Below are 12,231 nucleotides of genomic sequence, written 5' to 3' on the forward strand. Positions count from 1 at the left end.
GGTAGAGTCAATCCTCGTAGTGAAGATTATGAAGGGAACAAAGAGAGGCCCCTTGCATGCCTCAGAGAAAGGTGTTCTCATAAAAAACTAATTCAGGATAAAAAGAAACAGAGGAAATGAATATTTAAAAAGATTAACTCTGAATGATACCCATAAGGTCAGTTGTTCAATAAGGAAAAGAGCGAGCGAGGGAGTACAGACCAGGATAATCTTGGGTAGGTCACCTAGACTTCTTTGAATCCCTGCCGTACTTAAAGAGTTTGGACCAAGGATCTCTTAAGGTTCTTTCATCTCTAAAATTCTATGGTTCTAGGATGGAACCATCCTAGAACGGCCATTCTGTTTGTTGATTTCCTAGTCTCCAAGAGGGAGATAACTAGTTTCTGGGAGAGGAACTGACAGCCTTGATGGAGAATTATCAACGCAGAGGTGGGTGAACTTCTTATTTACGGGGGACGGTAAATGCTCTTGGAGAATTTCCACGAGGGCCTTTTCATCGTTCTTTAAGCTGATTTTACAATTCTCTTGATGCTTTGGGATGGCCAAGCGGGAAGAACCTGGGATTCAGACTGGGATTGTTCACTTTAAGCATTTCCCCTTTCCTTATTAGATGTTTAAAAAAAAAAAAAACAAAAACCCTCCAAGAAACAGATCCGAAAGGGATGGCAGGGGAAACTATGATTATGGGATGTCGAAAGGCCTGTAAAATGCGCTTCAGCATGTTCCTCTTTTCTTTGGCATTAGGACCTTTTTAAAAAATAGATTTTTGGCGGAGTGGGCCCAGAAATGAGGTTCAGAACAGTAGAGGGGGTGCTGGCGTGGGGCAGCTCCGGATCGGACTCTAGCCGGCCGCCAGGCGGGCTAAAAGCTACAAGGGCGCGGCCGCGGGCGGGCGGGCCCCGGGGAGGGGCTTTGCGGAGGCGCCGCGGCCCGAGCCGAGCGGGGCCGCCGGGGCTCCGCGCGCAGAGCGGCCGGGCGGGCGGTGGCGCTGCGGAGGCGGCGACCGAGACCGGCGGGCGCGGAGGAGGGGCCCGAGACTGGGGCGGCCGGCGGCAGCCGCCTCGGTGACGACTCCCGGCAGCGCGGCGACCAGAGGAGACCGAGCCGCGGGCCCCGCCGTCGCCGCCGCTCCGGGCTGTCTTCCGTCTCCTCCAGTCTCGGCGGGGGCGTCAGGAATGGGCCCCAACCGCCGCGGGCCCCGCACGCTGCGCCGTCCGTAGGCCCCCCAGCAATCGGAGGTCGGCCGGCCGGCCTCTCACCACCCCTCACCCCAGCCGAACCGTCCCCACCCCAAATCCCCGGGAAGGAAGATGAGGGAAACGGGCCCGGCGCTCAGCAGCCAGAGCAGCAGCAGCAGCGGTCGGGGGAGGGTGTTTCGCCGTTTCCTCTCAGCCGCCAGGACAAGATGGCAGCGGCCGCGGAGAGGGCCTGAGCCCGGGCTGGGTGGTGCCGCCTGCTGAAGCGCCTGGCTCCCTGTCCCCGGCGCGGCCCCGCACCCGCCCCGGACATGCTCAGGGCTGCGGCCGCCCGAAGAGGGGAGAGCGCAGGCCTCTAGGAAGGTAAGGGACTAGGGTAAGGGGGCGCCCCCACCCCGGGGCGGGGGTTGGCAGCGCGGGGTGGTGGTGGGGGGGGGGAAACGGCTCCACCGGCCGCGCCTGCGTTCGGAAGGCCAGCGGGCCCCTCCTCCAGACCCTCCCTGGGCCCGACGCCCCCTGAGCGGTCCGCACCCGTCGCGCGTTCCGCACCGGGGTCCGCATCTCCTGTGCGCTCGTGCTCCGCCTTTCCGCCTGGCCCCCTTGGGGTGGCGGATCCAGGCGTCTCCCTCGAGGCCGAGGCGCCCCAGGCCCGAGGCCGCCGGACGCGGGGGGCCGCGCGTGGTTCCTGCGCGCGGTGGCGCAGCCTCCGGGAAGCCGCGCTGGGGCTGGGCCGGGCGGCCCCCGCCGCCCCCTGCCAGGGTTGCGCAACGGCTCTTCCCAGCAACCGAAGTTTTGTTTAGTCCCACTGGCGGGGCGGGGAGGGGGGGCTCTTCTCTCCCCGCAGCCTGGGCCGTCACTACGGAGACCTCTTGTCTTTCATTAAGGGGAACAAACACAAACACACGCACGCACGCAACTTGAGCGCCGCGGCCGATGGCTGCGTCCCTGGCTTTGTGGCCCAGTCCCCAGCGTCGTCGAGCGGCGGGTCCGGAGGGTGTCAACACGAGGGACGTGAGTGCGTGTGATTGTTGGGGAGGAGAAATGTGATCCGCCGCTCCGCGTCCCCCGCCGCGGCCGGAGGAAGGCGTGGCGGCCGCGCGGCGGGTCTGTTGCCGGCGTCTCTCGTTACGGTGGCGGCCGCCCGCTTCCCTTCGCGGCGCTGGGAGAACTCGAGGAAAGGCTTAGGAGGAGAGAAATGTCTGTTTTCCTGTCAGGAGGGAGACGGCTGTTTTAACATGGTATGTAGCTCTCGGCGAAGCCTGTTGTTTCCCAATCTTATCTCTGCTTGAGGAATTGCGCTGAAGGGTGTGTGCGTAAATTACCTTGGACCTGTTACAGAGCAGTCACAACACGTTCAGTCCTTGAACCGTGTTTTCACAACCTCTTGCTGCCCTGTTAGAATTTATTTTTCCACCTGTCGGTCGCTGCTTCTCATTAAAAGGAGCTTCTGTTAGCAGCAGTTTTTCAGATTATCGTCCACTTTACAGACAAAGCTCATTGTTGATTCCATTGTCAACTTTGATGTCTCTCTGGTCTAGGGCCAGAAAAGTTAGCTGGTAAACCAGCTTGTGCCTCTGTTTAGTAGTTTGGTGATTATTATTATTTGTTTTTTCTATTTTAGGTATTTGCTTGTTAGCTGTAGCTTCTGAAGATGAAGGATTTATATTTAAACCGTTTCCGTTTATTTCCAAGTTTTAATTACTGGGCGCTTTAAAATTTTAAGAGGTTCTCTTAATCAAATTTTTGATGAGAACTTTTAAGCAGGATCGGTGAGTTTTGTTACCCACCTAAAAACATTTTAATCCTACATTCTCAATTTTTCAGCAGCTAGGCAAGCCTCACCATATGTTTGATAAGTCTAAATTCTGCTTATGCTTGCAAGTACGGTGCTAATTTTATACAATGAGCCATGATAAGATTTTGATAGGTCATGATTAAACTTAGGATTTAAGTAAACAAAATAAGACTGACCCTTTTTGTTTTCTTTAAAAAAATAGTTTTTATAGTTTTGTTGGTTACCTCATGCCTTCATGCCACTTAAGAGTAATTGAGATGTACCAACCAGGTAAATTAAAGTTCCGTACTTTTTAATCAACAAGCTATTTCTTGGTATATTTATGAGTGTATTAGTGAAGTATAGGGTACTCTTATTTATGAAATACAATGGTTGAGTTTTTCAGATTTTTGAAACGTTTTTAATTTGTGTAAAGGTAAAGATGTGCTGATATGTTTGATATTTTGGCTATTTCATTGTGTGCGGTTCTTTTTTTGTATTTATGGGGAAAATGGAATAATTTGTTCCTTAATTTTTATACTCTAGGGACTATATTTAAAAAATTTTTGTGGAGAACCTTAGCTTAAAACTATGTTTTAGAAAGATAAAATGAGCTTGAACTCTAGAACAGAGCCAGCCATTAAATGTTTCAGATTTATATTTGGACTCTGCTGACTATAGTAGCTAAACATACATATTAGGCAAGCAGATCATAACCTGGTGAGCCAGTCTTAGTTTATTGTCATAATGCCTTTTCCATTGAACTTGTCATTATCTTGATTATAAACCAGTCATTGGCTTCTGGGCATGGAGTTTTAGAGTCACATAAAAGTGGATGATCTTTATGGAATAATTCCTCTTGTAAACATGCTTGAAAAGAAGCTTCAGATCATACTATTTTAATTTTTTGGATGTTCTGTCATGGGTATCATAAAACAAGGTGCAAATTACAGAGGTGGGTTTCTGTAGCTAGTAAGGCAGGGCACATAAGTGTTTGTTGAATGCTGATTATTGAAAGCCCCACCCCCTTTTTTTTTTTCCCTTGCAACTTAAAATAGCAGCAGCTGTCAAGTGAACTTTTTCATTGAGCTTTGTTTTAAATATTTGATATATCAACATTGAGGGCATCTCTATGGAAGGGCAGATGAAGAAAATGTAAATTTCAGAGTGCTAAAATGCTGTTTCCCAATCCTGTGTTACATCCATTGAATGGAATACTTGTTTGAGTGTTAGTTTCCATTTGAATGTTAGAATGATTTATTCTGGTAACTTTCGAAGTTAATTTTCTTAGTATGATGATATGGTAGATTAGAATTGCATTATTGGTGGTTAGTTAATTCAAAGTCTTTAGAAAAATATAGTTTCCATTGTAACTTTACTTATGTTTGAATTTGGAGATGAAAATATCATGGCATTATTTAGATTTAAGGGTGTTTTAAGGACCTTTGAATTTTCCCACATTTAAAGTATCTGTCCAGAATTATTCTTGCTTCTTAACTATTAAAGGACATAAGATGATTTGTTGCATGATTATATTGTTGGTACCAAAAGAAATCTTCATGTGAAATTTCTGTGTTTGCAGCTGTCCTAGTTTCCTAAAGTCTGAAATTGAGACTCCCAGTGTGATATGTTTAACTTGGAAGTTACTTTTGATGACAAACCCTAGAACTTTGTAAAAATCAAGGAACCTATCAGTGTATTTTATTTTAAAAAAGAGCCCCTCCCTGCTCCCTCATGCCCCCCTCCCCTTCCACTTGCTGAAAGCTTTGTGGTGGGTATAATCTTTTCTGTGTAATACGAATGTAAGTCTAAATAAGTTATTTGAAATGTCCTTTCTGATTCTGGATTCAGCTGCTTAAAAAATTAATATACATACATAAACACGCATATATATATATTGTCTAATACATTAAAGCATACAATATAAGTTGAATATAGGGCTATAGATTTGGAATAGAAGTTTTGAATTAGTGGAGGATTTTAGGGTTAGCCAAAGTCCACCCCTTTTAGTTGGATTGGTATAATTAAGAGTGATTTGGGGAGGAACAGTTTAATATTAGTGTGCTGCTTCTGTAGCTTTGTCACAGCTGTCCTTTTTTTTTTGAAGTCTTAATCACTGTCAAGACAGAACAGATATTTGGAGGATGTATGTTACACATTTTACCCAAATATTTGTCAAATTAGACCTTGACCAATTTAGCAGATTAGGCTGTTCTCCACAGTTGCAACTTCGGCCATGTGTCACTACACAAAGGCAACATGTTGTCTGGATTCTGAAGCATGCCACTGAATGCTGGGGCGTTAGAGCTGCTGCTCTCACCGCTCCTGTGGAAACTGAAAGAACTGGCTAAGTATTGGAAATACTGTATTTTTAGGGTGGCATTTATAGTTTGTGGACAGTTAAGACATTAAGCTGATTTACTTTGTCTTTCATATTTAGTAGTTAATGGCAAGAAAGCTGTCTTTTTTTTCTTTGAATGATGTCTTTTTCTAATGCAAAAGTCTTTAAAATGAAACAAACCAAGATAATATTTTTTTTACCTTAAGTGTATTTTATTTTGATCCAAGCAATTTGCCTAATTTTCTGAGTGAGCATTTTTCACTCCTAAGGGGGACTGAGTGGAAGGGAAGGTAGAGGGCAGATGCTTCAGAGAAAGCTGGGCTGTGGTGAGGGTGATGGTGAGGCGTGGGTTTCATTGGATTTGGGAGACTTAAGAAATCTGTTTTAAATGTTCAAGTTTCTAGAAACCAGAGTTCTCTTAGTTGTAAAGTCAATGAAATATTGTGGTAGCTTGGAGGAAAGATTATGAATATGGCATTGACACCTGCTGAATGATCATTCTTGTGAAATAATGTTTATCATCCTTGACCAGTTTTTAAATCCTCCCCAGCCCCTAATTTATTTTCCTTAAAGTATAATTTAGGGACGATAGACTTTTTATACAATTAAAAAAAAAAGAACATGTTACAGGCCTATCTTGAGATTAGAGGTGTGACAAGAACAGAACATATTGCCATTATGATGAGTTTGATTTATGGGAATAATATTTTTAGTTTTTGGAGATCCTTAAAAATAAAACTGAAGTGCACTTAATACGCGAATCTAGGTTTTTCAAAACACAGGCTTCTTTGTCACACAGTTCATTTTTACATTTTAAGAGGAACATCTCTTTTAAAGATTAGACTTCCAGATACTTTTTGGTGTTGCATTTTCTTTCTTGCTTTGTCTTTTTTTCTTTTTTAAATGAAAAGGTGGTTACACCTAAAAGAAGCAGAGGTTTGTGGAATAGGGAAAAATAGTACTTGGCTCCTCTGAACTGTACCTTTTCCTTGATGTAAGTGAAGTGAAGTCGCTCAGTCGTGTCTGATTCTGCGATGTCATGAACTGTACTCTGCCAGTCTCCTCCATCCATTGGGTTTTCCAGGCAAGAATACTGGAGTGGGTTGCCATTTCCTTCTCCAGAGGGAATCGAACCTGGGTCTCCCGCAATGCAGGCAGTCTCTTTACTGTCTGAGCCACTAGGGAAGTGAGGATCTAAATTGTGAAAAACTGGTTATTTAGTATAACTCTTTGGTCACGTTGAAAATAAGGGATTGCCAGGGGTGGTCAGATTTAGTTCTTTCTCATGTAATTATTAATGCTGGAGTACCTTTCCTAATTGGAAAAAAAATTGAAGTTTGATAGATATTGAAATAATCAAATCAGCAGACTGAGTCACTCTCTCCTTCCTTTAAAATTTTGTAATCATTTATTATATATTATATTTGGTTACATATGGATTACCAAGAAAACTGTCTTTAGGATTTGATAGAAAATATAAAGCTTGGCTGTATTTGACCAGCCAGTTCATTTTAGAAATTTTAAAAAGTATTTGATTTACTAAAAGAAAATTTATATTAACTTCAAACACTTCAACTTCCTGCTTTGTTGCATATTGTTCATAAATTAAAATGTGTTACAGTTTTTGAAAAACAGAAGGTAAACTTTGCAGAAAGTAACTTGTTTAAAAAATGTTTCCTCCCCTATAAAGCAATTATTTTAAAGGCGTAAAAATTTCATTACCGTATATATTGACTGTGTGTTATCTGTTTAATAATACATCAGGAGTCTTGTAGGTCTGGTAAACTATACTACTTTAGATAAATAATGCTCAGTCTTACATAGTTAATAAGTTAGATGGACTGATAACATTGAAAATTGAACCCGACTTTCTAGAGACATTTTTTTTTAAAGAGTATAATACTTCTGAGGACTTTAAATCTGTAACTTATTGTAACTTTTAATGAGATTAAATAGGGTTCAGTGACATAAAACCACCATGAAAATTAGAGGTTATGTGCTAGATAGCCTATAGCTCTGATGCTGTGTTCACTACATTCTCAAAACAAAGCATGTTCTGGGCCAGTTTCAGTGGCGATAGTATAGGTACCTCTGTAGTATATTAGTTATAGTTTTCTATTTTAAGTAGATAAGAGTAGTATTGGGTTCAAAAGTATTGGGTTTTTAATCCGGTTAGTATGCTTTAAATATTTTTTTGTAGCTGGATCATTGACTCTGACCACAAATAAATGAAATTTTATTATGATAGGTAAAACAAAGATAAATAAGTATATGAAAGTTATCTCGTACGTTTGAGTGCCCATTAACTGCAAATTACTGTCTATGGATGAAGAGTAAAACATGATAATCTCTGCTTTGAGGAAGTAGATTCTATGAATTTTATTTTTGTGATAATCTTTCCATCAAGTCTAGCCAATTTATAGTTTAATAGCCTTATATTGCCTAATAGAGATCTGTTGTGTTATTTAGTCACTAAGTCGTGTCCAACTGTTTTGTGACCCCTGAACTGTAGCCTACCAGGTTTCTCTGTCCATAGATTTTCCAGGCAAGAATACAGGAGTGGGTTGTCACTTCCTTATTCAGGGAATCTTCCCAACCTAGGTATTAAACCTGCATCTCCTGCCTTGGCAGGCAGATTGTTTATCATTGAGCCACCGGGGAAGTGGCTGAGTAGTGTAATTGCCTTTATTGCCTTATGGAGATATACATATGTTAATTTAAATGAAGGAGAGGGTCATTTCTCAGATACGGTTAATCTCATTTGCTTATTTTCTAGTTGTTTCCTTCTGGACTTGCCCAATTCTTGTATTGCCTGAGAAAGTTATTATAGGATTGCCTCTTCTAATTATATTATTACTTTCTCAGTTTGGAGTTGCTGCTGCTGCTAAGTCGTTTCAGTCGTGTCCGACTCTGTGAGACTCCATAGACGGCAGCCCACCAGGCTTCCCCGTCCCTGGGATTCTCCAGGAAAGAACAGTGGAGTGGGTTGCCATTTCCATCTCCAAAGCATGAAAGTGAAAAGTGAAAGTGAAGTTGCTCAGTCGTGCGGGACTCTTAGCAACCCCATGGACTGCAGCCTACCAGGCTCCTCCGTCCATGGGATTTTCCAGGCAAGAGTACTGGAGTGGGTTGCCATTGCCTTCTCCGTAGGGCTCTCCAAATCTCATTCTTATGCCATCTGTGGGAAGAAAACAGGTGAAAACTGGGTATAGATAGAATTTCATTTTAAGGTACTTTTAAAAAATATTGAAATTTCTGGCTATAACTCATTTTGAAACCACTCTTCAGAAGGGATATTATTTGTGTACTTAATTTGTGTAAATCAAGTCTGTCTTATGTTGAGGTCCTTAAAACAGTCATGCAAAAGGCAAGTGTTGTGTTTATCCTATTACAATTGTGTATGATAAATTCTTAATGAACTTTGACAGTTTGGTAACATTTTGATATTTTATACATGTGTATTTAAAATGGAATTCTTTTTCTTTTTGGCCACACTGTACATCTTGCAGGATCTTAGTTCCCCAATCAGGGATTGAACCCAGGCCCCAGCAGTGAAAGTTGGGAGTCCTAACCCCTGAACCGCCAGGGAATTTCCTAAAATTGTATTCTGCATGGAAACCTACTCAGAGTGTTAGGGACTATAACATAATTGGTTTCCTAATAGCTTTTGAGTAGAAAATAGTTGGAATACTTGCCTTGTCAGTTGCCCTAAGCCTAGTGTGACAGTGCTGGAAGTATTTCTAGTGGCTGCTTTGAAACTTGCAAAATCACTTTTAAAGTATCTCATATCTGAATGTATATCTAGCTTGAAATTGTTTCCTATTAATCTGATTGGAGGAAAATGAAATACCTCAATTGGACATGGAACAACAGACTGGTTCCAAATAGGAAAAGGAGTACACCAAGGCTGTATATTGTCACCCTGCTTATTTAACTTATGTGCAGAGTACATCATGAGAAACGCTGGGCTGGAGGAAGCACAAGCTGGAATCAAGATTGCCAGGAGAAATATCAATAACCTCAGATATGCGGATGACACCACCCTTATGGCAGAAAGTGAAGAGGAACTAAAAAGCCTCTTGATGAAAGTGAAAGGGGAGAGTGAAAAAGTTGGCTTAAAGCTCAACATTCAGAAAACGAATATCATGGCATCTGATCCCATAACTTCATGGGAAATAGATGGGGAAACAGTGGAAATAGTGTCAGACTTTATTTTTCTGGGCTCCAAAATCACTGCAGATGGTGACTGCAGCCATGAAATTAAAAGACGCTTACTCCTTGGGAGGAAATTTATGACCAACCTAGATAGCACATTAAAAAGCAGAGACATTCCTTTTCCAACAAAGGTCCATCTAGTCAGGCTATGGTTTTTCCAGTGGTCATGTATGAATGTGAGAGTTGGACTGTGAAGAAAGCTGAGTGCTGAAAATTGATGCTTTTGAACTGTGGTGGTGGAGAAGACTCTTGAGAGTCCCTTGGACTGCAAGGACATCCAACCAGTCCATCCTAAAGGAGATCAGTCCTGGGTGTTCATTGGAAGGACTGATGCTGAAGCTGAAACTCCAATACTTTGGCCACCTCATGCGAAGAGTTGACTCATTGGAAAAGACTGATGCTAGGAGGGGTTGGGGGCAGGAGGAGAAGGGGACAACAGAGGATGAGATGGCTGGATGGTGTCACCAACTCAATGGACATGAGTTTAAGTAAACTCCGGGAGTTGGTGATGGGCAGGGAGGCCTGGCGTGCTGCAATTCATGGGGTCGCAGAGTCGGACACGACTGAGCGACTGAACTGACTGACTGATAACCTAGTTTTATAAAATAACTATATTCCATTGTAGGGCAAAAGTTACATTAAAAAAATATAAAGTCGTATCTAAACTGTTCTTTGTTTGGTCAGAGACCATGTCTCAAAGGTTTTTATATCTCCTCAAGTAGCCTGCTTGACATTGGGGAATCAAGTATAATTATCACTGATAGTGTGTTGGTGAAGTCGCTCGGTCATCTCTTGACTCTTTGCGACCCCATGGACTGTAGCCTACCAGGCTCCTCCGTCCATGGGATTTTTCCAGGCAACAGTACTGGAATGGGTTGCCATTTCCTTCTCCAATAAAAGAAGTCATAAATCATAAAAGTACTCAAATACTGGCATACTTTATTGAGTAGCTTGATTGGTACCTGACCAAGCAATTGTGAATGTATCAAAGACCCATTTGACTTCTCAAAACACTATTTTTCCCCCTCCTTATTTCTAGCAAATGAGTCTGTTTCTTAGGTAGAGGTCAACTGATACCAACTTCCTCCAGATTTCCAACGCTTTTCTTCTGAGTATAACTTCTACCATTACCCATTTTGTGTTTCCACTACTCTCTCAAGAAAAGAAATACCTCTTTTCCTCCAAGACTACTCCCTATTCTCTTTTGTGGATTTTATCCTAAAATGTTTGTCAGCATCTTGAACCTATCCAGTAACTTCACTTTCCCTCGTTTTCTTGACCCCTTTTCTTCAGCCTTAAACAGGCATCTTTTAATTGTGCCTCCGCAGGTCTGTGGACCTATCTTCCCTACTCTATTCCTTCCACATTTCTTCGTGTGTACTTTAGCCTCCACTTGACAATGCAGCTCTCTGTCCATGCCACTCTAGTGACGTTACTCCCACTAAGCTCACCAGTATTCTTTTATTCATGGTTTGTGTATTCCTCCAGGTGATTGAATCCAGTCACTATTCAGTTCTGAGCTGCTTCTAGCTCATCTTCTGAACTGTCTCCTGAACTCCCTATTTTTCCTGTGCAGGTAGCTCAAACTGAATTGATAATCTTACTTCCAAATTTGTTCCTTTTTCTGCATTTCCTTTTTGGTATTCTTATTCATATTCTTTTGTGGTTTTAATGTTTGAAACTTTTAAGTCTTAAACTTTTTTTTTTCTGATGAGTGCATTAAAAAAATAATACTAAAAACAAGACAAACAGCCACAACTGTGCTTTGCAGAACAAAATCTTTCAGTTTTTATCAAGTCTCCTTTTTGGAGATCCATATTAAGAAAATAAAGTATGTATAAAAACTATATGAAAATATTATTTACAACTTTATAAATGTGAAAAAACTGGGGAAAAAGCAGTCTAGCAACTTAGGATATGCATATGTGGTAGAATATTATGCTGCTGTTTAAAATAAGAGTAAAGATATCCTGTAAGAGAACAAACTGACATCAGGTTATACATGTATTATAAGCATGTGATAAAACATATATTAGAATGACTGAAGGAAATGTTTTTGTGCAAAATGTTAAATTTCACAGATTAGTCCACTCATTCTAGCCATCTGATTTCAAGTAACGATAAGGGTTAGTGATAATTTTTATTCTTTGAATTTGCAAGGCTTCTATGAATAAATAACATTTAAGTCATAATGTTGTAATATGACCATTTTGGCATATTCATCATGTATAGTTAATATGTAATCATTAGTTTTACATCTCAGATTCTATCCAGCCTCTTCCTCAATTGCCTGGAAAATGGCATGAGTTCAGTTTTGGCCAATAAGAACTTTTTAGTTATTATCTGGAGGATAAATTTCTCATCAGTAAGCTGTAACTACTTTGTGGCCATTTTCAAATGATTCAGTGTGTTTTTGTTTTATGCCGTGAAATCAGTAGCTAGCCTTAATTTTGAACTTAAAAATTAGGGGCTTTCCTGGTGGCTCAGTGGTAAAGAATCCGTGCACCAATACAGGAGACTCAAGTTTGATCCCTGATCCAGGAAGATCCCACATGCAGCAGAGCAGCTCAGCCCCTTGGCCACAACTATTGAGCCTGTGCTCTCGAGCTTGGGAAACGCAACTTTTGAGTCCACGTGCTGCAGCCATGGAAGCCAGCTTTCCTCAAGCCTGTACTCCACAATAAAAGCCACTGCAAATAAGCCTG

At 41.9% G+C, this 12,231-nt stretch overlaps 1 protein-coding gene across 6 annotated transcripts in view; it reads left to right on the forward strand.

Moving 5' to 3' along the window:
* The first annotated feature begins 1,418 nt into the window (after positions 1-1,418).
* HIPK3 (homeodomain interacting protein kinase 3) overlaps positions 1,419-12,231 on the forward strand; it is an 82,203-nt gene continuing 71,390 nt past the window's right edge. For 4 of the 6 annotated variants that reach the window (XM_043481127.1, XM_043481132.1, XM_043481130.1 and 1 more), the window contains exon 1: positions 1,419-1,559. The gene's annotated coding sequence lies outside the window, so the exon portion shown is untranslated. Of the gene's footprint in view, positions 1,560-2,000; positions 2,435-12,231 lie in introns of those variants that run through there. The other 2 variants (XM_043481128.1, XM_043481134.1) reach the window with 2 other exon arrangements.

The sequence above is a fragment of the Cervus canadensis genome, chromosome 11, assembly GCF_019320065.1.
Source record: "Cervus canadensis isolate Bull #8, Minnesota chromosome 11, ASM1932006v1, whole genome shotgun sequence".
NCBI lineage: Eukaryota > Metazoa > Chordata > Mammalia > Artiodactyla > Cervidae > Cervus > Cervus canadensis.